General features: G+C 39.3%; 1 protein-coding gene across 4 annotated transcripts in view; it reads left to right on the top strand.

Annotated features, from left to right (window-relative positions):
- The window catches only part of PHF3 (PHD finger protein 3), a 105,181-nt gene that overhangs the window by 40,200 nt on the left and 52,457 nt on the right, over positions 1 to 12,524 (top strand). The window contains exon 1 of one of the 4 annotated variants that reach the window (XM_082855472.1): positions 11,639 to 11,827. The exons of the other annotated variants lie outside the window; for them this stretch is intronic. The gene's annotated coding sequence lies outside the window, so the exon portion shown is untranslated. Of the gene's footprint in view, positions 1 to 11,638; positions 11,828 to 12,524 lie in introns of those variants that run through there. 4 annotated transcript variants of the gene reach the window in all.

The following is a 12,524-nucleotide window of genomic DNA, read 5'->3' as shown; positions in this document are numbered from 1 at the left end:
TAGTTCTGACACATTACTAATTGTATCTTTCTGAGCGGGTAGCTTTTCTGTTTGGTTGTTTCATGTTGGGATATTTCCTTCTAATCTGTGGTTTTTAAAAACTATTAGCATTCTTACTCTGAGTTCTGCAAGGGATCACTCAACACTACTGTGATATGGAGTAGAGGTTTGTTATTCTGTTTCTTTTGTTTACTAATGGTAACTTCCTGATTGGAGTCCAATTTAACAGTGTGGTTCTAATCTCTTGAGATAAAAATTTGGGAACCTTGAATTTTTGTATACATCCACGCATTTTCATCCAAGCTGTGCGTAGGACTGAACACTCACCGTATGTTCCAGCTGCTGTTATAGGAGTTACAGATATATCAGAAAGCAATGAAAAATTCCTGCCCTCGTGGAGTTTATATTCTTTTTAATGTTGTGTATAATATCATTAAAAGTCTTGTCCTGGGCTTAAGATTAAGATTGTTAATTGTTTCAGTCTTACCTACTGAAAAATATGTAATCCTCTAAGAACTTTTTGCTTGGCCTTGTTTGGGTAAAAGCAAACAAATGTTATGAAACAAAGTGCCTAGTTGGGATCTGGTTCATTGCAATGTGAAACTCAATAAATAATGGTAAGATCCATATTGTAAGAAGGTTAGTCACATTTTTTTCAACCAATTCCTGTTTTATGGTAACATTCTCATTAAATAGCATTGCAGGCATCAGCAGCTTACCGCATGATTCCACAGTTGTGAGGTATAATGATTTGCTTTGGTGAAAAGTGGTTGGTAGTGTTTGTTCATTTAACAAACATTTGTTGTGTACCCATCATATGCCAATGCTGGAGGATACAGTTGTGTTTGAGACAAAGTCCCTGTCCTCCTGGAGCTTCCAAGTAGAATGTAAGGGGATAAAGACTGTCTTGTTGGTTGTTTGGTGGCCAAGACCGTCTACTTGAGTTGGTCTGGTCAGGGCAAGTCTGTGTGGAGGTGACACAAGAGTAGCAACATGTTTAGACCCATGTAGTGGCCAGCCCTTTGAAGATCCTGGATTCCTGGGTAAGGGAAGTACACTCCCAGTAGAGAAATAGCAAATGAAAAGTATACATTAATTTAAGTGTTGATTAGTCAGTCCTTTTGTCAGATTAAATTAATCCGGTGTTAATAAATACAGTTGACCCTTGAACAGTGTGGAGTTAGGGATGCCGGCCCTCAGCGCAGTCAAAAATCTGAGTATAATCTACAGTCTGCCTTCCATATCAGAGGTTCCTTCCTGTCCACAGTTCCACCATATCTGCCGTTTCACGTCCACAGATTCAGCCAACAATGGATCATGTGATGCTGAGTATTAACTATGGGAAAAAATCTGTGTGTAAGTGAACCCCCACAGTTCAAACGCATGTTATTCAAGGGTCAACTGTAGTATCACCTCGGGTTGTATTTATAGGAATACATTCATGTTCAGTTTTTCACCCAAGTTGAGTCTGTAGTTGGTAGACTGTGTAAATGAACTGTAAGACAACGATTTCCCCATATACTATCCCACCAGAAGAGAAGAAACCCTAAGAGATAAAAAAAGGATTTAAACAACCAAGAAGCAAATCCTTAAGCAACTAAATAATCCACAGTACCCCCTGAACACTCAAGTTTTCATTAATGGTGTTTACCTGGTCACTGTAAGTTTTCCAGAATTGGCTGGTGGATGGCCAAGTGCCTCCTCTCTCTGCTTGTTTTTAGAAATATGGAGCGGAGCTAATTCAACTGAAAATTTGTCATGTACATTTTGATATTTTCCTTAATTTCATAATAAATATTGCCTGGTAATTAAAAAAAAACTTAGGTACATTTTTTGACCTTATATCCTATATTTAGGTACATATTGAGATATTTATGAAATCAGATATTTAGATATTTATGAAATTAGATTTTCATGTTTTCTGATTAGGTTTCTATTCTCTGTTTTTCATGGATATGGTTTGTAGTTACCATGATGTGATATCTACTTTTTTCTGTGCTTGATAGAATTGAAAAGAAGTCTGAAAGAGTCTCTGTCAAAGTCCTTACAGTTGAATTTCAGTGTTAACCACACATCATCTTTTATATTTATTCATCAGTGTATTTGTCTTGCCCTGCTCTTTTTACTCTGTTTACAGAAAACTCCTGGAAGAAATTTTAATGCTCTGTATCCCCAATATCTCTCCTCCAAATTCTGAGTTTGCTCTCACCAGCTGCACTGGGTTGCAGGCAGTGTCACTCTGCCAGGTTCGACCTTTGGTTTGCCACTTGCGGTTATTCTCTCACCTTGCCGTCTTCTTCCTCTCAGTTTCTTCTGATTCTCCTCTTCATCTTCCTGACCTCTAGGTACTGGAGTATCTCAGGGTTCAGATTTTAGGCATCTTCTCTATTTCTACTCACTTTTATGGTGATATTATACAATTTTATCACTTAAAAAATGCTTTATAATTCAGCTCCCAAATATATATACTCCAGACCCCTGCGTTTACTTCTTTGGATGTCTCTTGGGCATCTTAAGCTTAAAGTCTAACACTGAATTTTTATTTTTTTTTATTTTTTAAAGCAACTATACTTCAATAAAATTTAAAAAAATATAAAAGGGACACCGGTGCTGTGTCAGTGTCCTGGGGCCACCCTAACAAATCACCCCAGCTTAACAACAGAAATGTGTTGTCTCACAGTCCGGAGGCCAGAGTCCAAGTTCACAGTGTCGGCAGGTTTGGTTCCTTCTAAAAGCTGTGGGGAACAGTGTGCTCCAGGCCTCTCTCCTAGCTTCTCGTGACCTCAGGTGTCCTGGGCTTGTAGATGTAACACTGAATTCTTGGTACCCCACCTCCAAGCCCCCCTTGTACCACTTGCGCCTGCAGTCTCCCTCATCTCTAGAAATGGCACCTTCTTTCGAGTTGCTCAGCAGAGAACTTTGAAGTCATTCTTTACATACTCTCTTTCACGTTCTGTATTCAGTTGATTGGCAGATCCTGTTGGTATTTTCAGAATACATCCAGAATCTGGCAACTTGTACGTCTCACTTTCTCCACTGCCACTGTGGTTTTAGTGGTTACCATTTCTCACCTGGATTATTGCGTTAGTTTGGAAGTGGCTTCCCTGCTTCTGCCCCTGAAGATTCTCTCCCATCTATTCTAAAAAGAGCACCAAGAGTAATCTTGTTAAAAGTTAGATTTTATCACCCTTGTGTTCACAGCACTCTGGTAACTTTCCATTTCACACAAAGGAAAAAGCTGAAGTCCTCATGGCCTGCAAGGATGACTTTAGCTTGCTGCCTTACCTCTCTCTTTTTATCTGCCCTTCTCCCCCTTTTCCCTAATCTGGCCTCACAGACCTGACTCCATTCTGTTCTTCCATCATCCTAGGCATACTCCTCCCTCAGAGTCTAGGTACTTGATGTGCCTTCTAGCTAGAAAGCTACTCCCCCAACTTGTTCAGCTTTGGCTGAGAAGTCACCTCAGCGCTGTCATCCCCAGACTCCTTTGAGCCTGCACAGCGAGCTCCTTTCTTTTGGCCTGGGAGCTCTTGTGCAGGAGACAGCTGGAACCAGTACTCCTGGCTTTCCCTGGCCATTTGGTTTAAAATTACAGACCACCCTGTGTTCCCTTCCTTGTACTCCCTGTTACTCTTTCCTTTTGTTCATATGGCTTATCAGCCAACATGCCGTGTATCTTATGTATTTGTCTCACCCTCGTTAAAATGAAGCTTCATGGGAACAGTTTTAAAAAATTTTTCTATTTTATGGAAAACAAACAAAGCAGCGAGACTTCTATAATGACCCTCATCTGCCTGTTACTCATACAGTTAATAGTTGGTCTTTTTTCATTTATACCCCACTCACTTCTCCTTACCTCCCCCCAACCAAGATTATTATCAAGCATAGCCCAGAAATCTTATTATTTATCTGTAAATATTTCAGCATGTATCTCTAAAATATAAGAAGTCTTTATTTTAAAAAAAGTAATAACACTAATATTATCCTGCCTAAAACAATTAAAGATAGTTTTTAATATTTCCATATATGCAGTCAGCGTTCAGTTATTTACCCAGTTCCCACTCATTGTTTTCTTTTTACAGTTTGAATTGGAATTGAAATAGGTCAATCTGTTCATTTGGTTGCTGTGTAACTTTACTATATTTCAGTCTGTGTAAATGCCACCCTCTTACTGTGTGTGTATGTGTGTGTGTGTATGTGTGTGTGTATATATATATATAAAAGAAACCAGGTCATTTGTCTTCAGAATTCTGTATCACTGGTATATGGAATAATCTAGGCCAGTGTGCGACACATAGTAGGAGCTCAATAAATATTTTTTAAGGAATTACCTTAAAGGTACATAACTTATGGTATTTTAGAATGGAATTAAAATGTTAAAAATTTAGGGAATGATTATCATCTCACTTTTATAGTAGCCTGATAGTCATGTTGGCAATAAGCGAAATTATTTTGACAATTGGGAAGGGGTAAATGAAGGACACTTAGGGCTATAGAAAATTGTTTGAAAAAAATCTGCCAGGATGTAATAATGGCTGCAATCTTATTGTTTGCATGTCATGCACTGTGTAGGAAACTGCAATAGTTTATTCAGTTTTCACAGAAACCTTTCAGCAAAGGGTGGTAATGTCTACATTTTCCCAGTGAAGTAATTGAGGTTCAGTGGGGGAAGTGGAGGGCGATGTGCGTGCTGAGCATTAATGTTTTTCTTAATAAACCTTATAGAACCAGGCACAACCTTTGTTTTGGCAGTGTGCTCTAATTTTTTTTATTACCTTTTTTTTAACATCTTTATTAGAGTATAATTGCTTTACAATGTTGTGTTAGTTTCTGCTGTATAACGAAGTGAATCAGCTATATGTATACATATGTTCCCATATCCCCTCCCTCTTGCATCTCCCTCCCACCCTCCCTATCCCACCCCTCTAGGTGGTCACAAAGCACCAAGGTGATCTCCCTGTGCTATGCGGCTGCTTCCCACTAGCTATCTATTTTACATTGGGTAGTGTATATGTGTCCATGCCACTCTCTCACTTTGTCCCAGCTTCCCCTTCCCCCTCCCCGTGTCCTCAAGTCCATTCTCTATGTCTGTGTCTTTATTCCTGTCCTGTCCCTAGGTTCTTCATTTTTTTTTTTTTAGATTCCATATATATATGTGTTAGCAGACGGTATTTGTTTTTCTCTTTCTGACTTCACTCTGTATGACAGACTCTAGATCCATCCACCTCAGTACAGGTAACTCAGTTTCGTTCCTTTTTATGGCTGAATAATATTCCATTATATATATGTGCCACATCTTCTTTATCCATTCATCTGTTGATGGACACTTAGGTTGCTTCCGTGTCCTGGCTATCGTAAATAGTGCTGCAGTAAACATTGTGGTACACGTTTTTTTTTTTTTTTTTTTTTTGCGGTACACGGGCCTCTCACTGTTACGGCCTCTCCCGTTGCGGAGCACAGGCTCTGGACACGCAGGCTCAGCGGCCATGGCTCACGGACCCAGCCACTCCGTGGCGTGTGGGATCTTCCCGGACTGGGGCACGAACCCGTGTCCCCTGCATCGGCAGGCGGACTCTCAACCACAGTGCCACCAGGGAAGCCCGGTACACGTCTCTTTTTGAACTATGGTTTTCTCAGGGTATATGCCCAGTAGTGGGATTGCTGGGTCGTGTGGTAGTTCTATTTTTAGTTTTCTAAGGAACCTCCATACTGTTCTCTATAGTGGCTATATCAATGTACATTCCCACCAACAGTGCAAGAGGGTTCCCTTTTCTCCACACCCTCTGCAGGATTTATTGTTTGTAGATGTTTTGATGATGGCCATTCTGACTGGTGTGAGGTGATACCTCATTGTAGTTTTGATTTACATTTCTCTAATGATTAGTGATGTTGAGCATTCTTTCATGTGTTTGTTGGCAATCTGTATGTCTTCTCTGGAGAAATGTCTATTTAGGTCTTCTGCCCATTTTTGGATTGGGTTGTTTGTTTTTTTGATATTGAGCTGCATGAGCTGCTTGTAAATTTTGGAGATTAATCCTTTGTCTGTTGCTTCATTTGCCAGTATTTTCTCCCATTCTGAGGGTTGTCTTTTTGAGAACCAGACACAACTCTTTAAAACCATGTGCATGTATAACTTAAAAAGGAAAGCTTTAAAAAGTGGCACCAATAGATACTACTTCCTTCCGCATGGAAAACCTTTCCAGCTTCTTTTTCTAGGCATTCACGCATGTATTACACATTTTGGGGGAAAATTCTTTTTGACAAAATATTTTTAATGTGAGATGAATTAGAAAGTGTGAATAAGAAGAAGGGAAAAATCCTTTCTGAAATAACCATCATTAGCATTTTGGTGTATGTTTTATTGGTGTGTGTGTGAGAATATAAGGCTTGGGAAACAGTTTCATCATGTGCAGTTTTTTTTCCTCATAAAATGCCTTTATTTAGCATATTGAAGGCTCTGTAGATCTGCAGTGAAGAAACTGTTTTAACTCCGTTTAACCCAGTGTCTTTCTTTTAGATTTGTTTGATAGAAAACCCCTTTCTGTGAAATACTAATCAGTTTTTTCCCAAAGTATGAATTGAGTTTGACAAAAGTTGAAATGTTTGTGCATGTTTAAATATAAGACTTTAGAATGTGTTAAATTTCAGCAGAAAGGATGGATAATTTAATAGTGTTGGAGTAACTGAAGGCAGCATTCTGAAGAAAAAAATTGACACCAGATAATACTAAAATAAGGTAAGAGAGGGAAAATACTTGCATCAAATAGATAACACAGATATTACATGAAGAGTTCATATAAATTATTGAGAGAGAAACACACTTATTAAGACCAGAGTAGGAGAGTAGGCGAGTAGGCAAAGCTAAAGAAATACAGAAAGGTGGTATATATGTCAAGCTTTTTTAGTCACCGTGTTTCTTTTAAAAATCTGAAACTCAGTGCTAGTAAGTTCTTAATTGAGACTTAATGTGAAGCTTTTTGCACTGTAAATTGTTTATACTCTTTACTGAAAGCCATGTGATGAGATTAAAAATGGTAAAATCTATAAATTTGCCTTCTTTGACTCAGTAAACCTGTGTTTTAAAGTTTATTGTAAAGAAGAAATTTAAGAGGGAAAAAAGGTAACATTATTTGTGGTGTTCAACTTAGAAACATAATATCTAAAATGATAAATTCACCCACAAATGACTAATTATATATAACACAACTTGATGGTGTGTATCTGACGTGGCCTCTTTTTGGAAGGATGTATAAATCATCCATAAAGGAAAGAGCGCTCACTGAAGGGAGGCCGAGGAGGGGCTGGGTGGTGGTCTCCTGCGGCGTTCGAGGCGGAAGCTGTGGGGACTCTGTTGCAAGGATGTGTCTGTGTGACTTCTTACTCTCCTTCAAGTCCAGGCCCTGTAAAGTACACACCTAACCTTTATTGTCCTGACACTCGAAAGAGATCATGCTCTTTAGTTTTTTCTCAAGTCTGACATTTAGTGCCAAGTTTCATAATAGAGGAGATAAGTGTCCTAGAAGTGGTTGAGTTTGGCCTCTGCGCTGCCAGCGTGAGTTAAGGCATGTCAAATGTGAAGAGTCCCTGCTGTACTATGGTTCTCCCTTTTGTATGGTATAAGGTGATGTAAACTAATCCCAGTTTTGAGAAATTCAATAAATTTAGCTTTAAATATTTCAGTTTTATTCTTTCTATCTCATTTACCTCCTCTCTTCAAGAAGAGATGTGAATTAAATAGTCTGGATTTGAATAAAGTAGTATTTGTGTCAGGAGGGCTTCACATAGGCCTGACTCAGCAGATTTAAGGAGGGCCATTTGTAGGTGAGGATGGGAGTTTTAATGTGATCTAAATTCAGGCTCAAGGAGATTCTGAGTATGATTACAGATTTTGTGCCAGAATTTCAAAATGGGAATGACACCTAATTCTGAAATGTGGGAGGGAGGAAAAACATATTGTTTTCCCACATTATCACGCTTGCCTCCTACATAATTCAGGCCGTTGCTTTTTTTTTTCTTTTTTGATAACCCCAAATTCCCTTTTTAGTGGATGTGTTGAGTAGGACTGGCCACTTTTTTAAAAACTGGAAATCAAATACTGAATCTTAGTTTGCCTGTAGCAGTGGGAGGGGCAGATGTGGGAGGTCCCTGAGAATAAGCAGTGTTTTGAAAAGACCACAGATTCTCCTTCACTTCTTTCTGTTCATTTTCTTAGTGGAAGCTACGAAAGTTAAGTGAAGTGGAAGTTGAACGATTTAAAACGTAAATACCTAATTGGGAGGGTTTTGCCAGAGATAATTCATTCTGTACTCTGAATTACTTTAATCAAATAAATGGATTAGAAGAAAGAAATTTCAGGTAGTTTTTTTAATGGTTGATTTGTTCTGGGAGGAGTTGAGGGAAAAAAGTAAGGGAAAAAGAATACATAAATGTTGATGGTGGGGTCCATGATGGGGGAGACTGAACAGAAGTCAGCATTTTCTAAGTGCCAGGTTCTGTTCCAAGCCCTTCACACACACTGATTTAATCATCGCAGCGCCCCTCTGACTGCTAGTGTGATCTCCATTTTATAGAAGAATTTGAGGCACAGCTAGGTTAAGTAGTTGCTTTGGTTGTTGGGGGCCTACTTCTGCTTGAGAGCCCTGGAAATGTTGGAGACAGTATTAGAGCTTGATTTAATGTCAGGGTGACTTTCTGAGATGAAGGAAACATATTGCCAGGAGCTGCAGGAGTACAAAGAAGATGCCATTCTCGGAAACCTCACTTCTGAGAAGCATCTCACATGCAGTCTTAAGTGTTCTAATTGTAGGTTGTTGACTTAATAGGTTTTGAGCTACTGAGGCCTCAGGCATCCCTCAGCTCCCAGAGTTATTTCCAGCAGTGGAAGATGCTCAGATCTCTTGCTTTTTCCCTCCTCCGTTCTCACTGTCCTCTTCCCTCTTTGCCCATTCTCTCGCCCTTCTCCTTCCCTCACTCCCTCTTTTGTGTGGAGGGGACTCTATACCACCTCCCCTCCCCCGCCCCCCCATTTCTTTTACTTACACAGAAAAATCATCTTTCATCCCTTTAACTTCCTTCAGCCGATGGTCTTCATTTTCTTTTACCCTTAAATTTCTTGAAAATAAATGAAAGAGAAACTGCCATTGTCATTCTTCACTTACTCACTTTTTACCCTCTTGTCATCTGGTCCTCTGCTTCTGTGTTTCACGTTAGTGGATTTTTCTCCTTCCTTTGTTCTCTCTGTAGCAGTTAACCTTGCCGATCCCTGAAATTCTCCTTACCCTTCTTTTGTGATGGTGTGTTAACTTTGATACTTCTTTTGCCTGCTCTTTTTTTTCATGTCACTAACATTCAGAAAGTTAAGTCATTACCTTACTTTCAAATTTATTCTTTCTAACTTCTCTCTTTCAGTTAATTGAAACATTTCTCTCTCGATCATCAAAGTTTAAATTTTCCAGGTCCCTTGTTTCCGCTAATTCTTTTATTTAGCAAGTGTTTCTGGAGTAGCCACTATGACTCTGGGTTCTGGAGTTTCAGTGGTGAATAAGAGACAAAGTCCCTGGATTGTAGAGATTACATTCTAGTGGAAAATTACATGTTCTATTGGATAGTGAAACACATTTTAAAGGATAAAATATGCTAAGGGTCAGGAGGCAGTGGTGGGAGAATGCTGTTTTGGATAAGATCCTCAGGAAAGGTTTCTGTGAGAAGGTCGATTTTGAGTGAAACCTGAACAAAGCGGGAGAGTGAGCCATGTGGCTGTCTGGGAGGAGAGCGCTCCAGGCAGAGGACGATCAAGTGAAATGACCCTGAGGTGTTCCGGAGAGACCAGTGTGACTGGAGCACAGTGAGTCAGTGGTAGGAGAGAAGTCAGGGAATTTGGTGGGGGAAGCCCTTCTTAGGACCCTGGAGACCCTGGCTAGGATTTTAACATACATCTGAGTGTGTTCGTAAGGGTCTGGAGGGTCTTGTCAGAAGAATGGTAACGTGATACAACTTTATATTTTAGAAGACTCTAAAATATAGTTATGACTGTGTGGAGAATAAACTGTGTGTGTGCATGTGTGTATAGGAGGTGGCCATAGAGGAACGTGGGACACTAGGAGACTTAAAGTAGTTTTGGTGGGAGAAGATGGTGATGTGGAGTAGAATGTGAGCTGTGGAGGTGATCAGTGGTGATCAGGCGGGTGGTGTGCTCTGTAGATAGAACTAGCAGCTTGAGCAGACCTCTTGGATGTGGGATATGAGGAGAGAGGAGCTGGTTGAATGGAGTTTCCATTACTGGGGCTCTCTTAGGACAGTTTTACTGAGGGGAGGGGGAATGGGTGGAATCAGTGTTTATTTTCTATTTGTTAACCTTGAGATGCCTGGTAGACAACCTAGTGGACAGGTCAAATTACACTCTTCCAGAGGTCCAGTGTGAGCTTGGGGCTGCGGAAGTTTAACTGCGGGGAGTCACGCTTGTATAGATTGACTGGGTGGGATCATTTAGGGAGGGTGGAGTGCGTATAAAGGGTAGGTGGGAGTACGGAGCCCTCAGGTCCTGTCCTGTGTGATCGCTGCAGGAAGAGCTCCATAAAGGGTGTTGAGCAGAAGTAGCTCGTGAGGGAGGAGCGTGTGATTTCAGAGGTTAAGTGAGGAGAAGGGATTCAGGAAAGGGTGAGGGGTCAGCTGTGTCAGCTGCTGCCAGGAAGTGGAATAAGATAAAATCTAACAATTGACCTTTGGATTTGGCTTTGCTGAATCCTGTTGATTCTGCTTTGCAATATAGCCCTAAAATTCGTAGCACACCTTTTTACTCCCTGCCAACGAACACTGTCAATCAGATTTTAATTACCTTTCTCCTGGACTGTTTTTTGAATTATTACTTTCTCTCCTGATTACAATACAAAACTCATGTTTATTGTAGAAAATGTGGAAAACACAGAGACAGTATAACAGTGATTAAAAAAAACCCCAATTCTTTACCCCACCTAACCACTAGATGGTCATTGATAACACTGTGGTGCCTTTCCCCATCCATTTCTGTCTCTGCATACTTGTAATGCATATAATGCATAACTTTCGCTTTTTAAAATGAACGTGGTGGAACTATTAATCTAATGTTAAAAATTCTTTGAGAATGTGTGTGAATGTGTGGCAGCATAAGTATTCCATCGGAGTAGCCGTCTAACCGAACGCCCCACCTGTTTCCCCTAATTATATCTTAAATGAGTCCTGATGAATTTTCCTAAGATACATTCTTCTTCTCTAAGCTTTTAGTGCCTATAGCGTAGTGATTAAAAGCATGGACTCTGTTTTTGAGTGTAATTCCATGCATATAGCAGGAAATATGCAAGATAGGAAAAAAGAATACTTATCTTTTATAGAATAGCTATTGTTAAAATTTTCATCTGTTTCCTGCTAATCATTTTTGTCTAAATGTACCTATACAACATTTCATTTGTCTGTTACTAACAAGGATCACACTGTTTTCTAGCCAGAAAATTTTTTTTCATAATTTATTCTCTCATCTATACTTTATAATATATTGGTCAAAGTATATAAGCAGTTTTGTGATTGTTGTCAAATTGCTCTTCGAAAAGATTGTACCATTTGAAAGTATATTTATAAAGAATTTTGTTCTCTTTAAATTTTAGGATAGACCACTATCTTGTTGAACTCTTAAATGAAGTTCTACTTGGATACAAAGATGAGGACTAGATAACTTCTTGAGGTTCCTCCTAACCCCTAGGATGAAGATAATAACTAACATTTGTGTAGTGCTCTAAAGTTTACAAAGTGAGTTCTCATACATCATCTCACTTGATCCTCACAACAGCCCTGTGAGGTAGGTAGGACAGGTATTGTTATTCTCATTTAAGAGATAAACTAGAGAGGTTAAGGGACTTAGTCAGGTTTTATTTAAATGTTTTAGCAGAGACTTGAAACAAGGACGTATGATCTAAATAATCACATTCTTTTTACAAGATTTCATACAACTGCACATTTAGAATTGCTGTATGTCAGCTAGTTAAGTGACATCTGTTAGATACAGAAATAAGCCTGTTGATAATATAAATATAGTGTTCCCCAGTCCTTTTCCATGCCCCCTCCCCTGCTGTTAAATGAATGACTCTATCTCTCTTTTGACTAGGGGAAGGTAATTTAATTGTATAGTTCTATTTAAACACCTATTTTCCCTAGCATTTGGGGGAGGGGAAGTTATATTATGTTTTTCATTTCTGTGTGTGTGCGTGTGTGTGTGCTTGCTACAACTTAAGAGTATATCTCCGTTACTCTCACACATGTAGCATAAAGTCTTCAAGGAATAGATTACAGTTAGAACTAGAATCTTTTGGTTCTAGCATGAACCTAGAATCATAAGCTTTTCAGGGTATTTACTCTTTTTTGTACTACTTTAACCAATTGGGATAATTAAGTATCCAGGTATAGCTGCTTATGATGTTCACAAAGGTACAGTGAATGATAAATGACAGTGAGTGATAGTGGAGGTCAAATCAAGAAGAATTACAACTAATCTTCTC

Source organism: Leucopleurus acutus (assembly GCF_964270905.1).
Source record: "Leucopleurus acutus genome assembly, chromosome: 15".
Taxonomy (NCBI): domain Eukaryota; kingdom Metazoa; phylum Chordata; class Mammalia; order Artiodactyla; family Delphinidae; genus Leucopleurus; species Leucopleurus acutus.
Note: the sequence above shows the minus strand (reverse complement) of the source record. Positions and strands in the feature narration are given on the sequence as shown.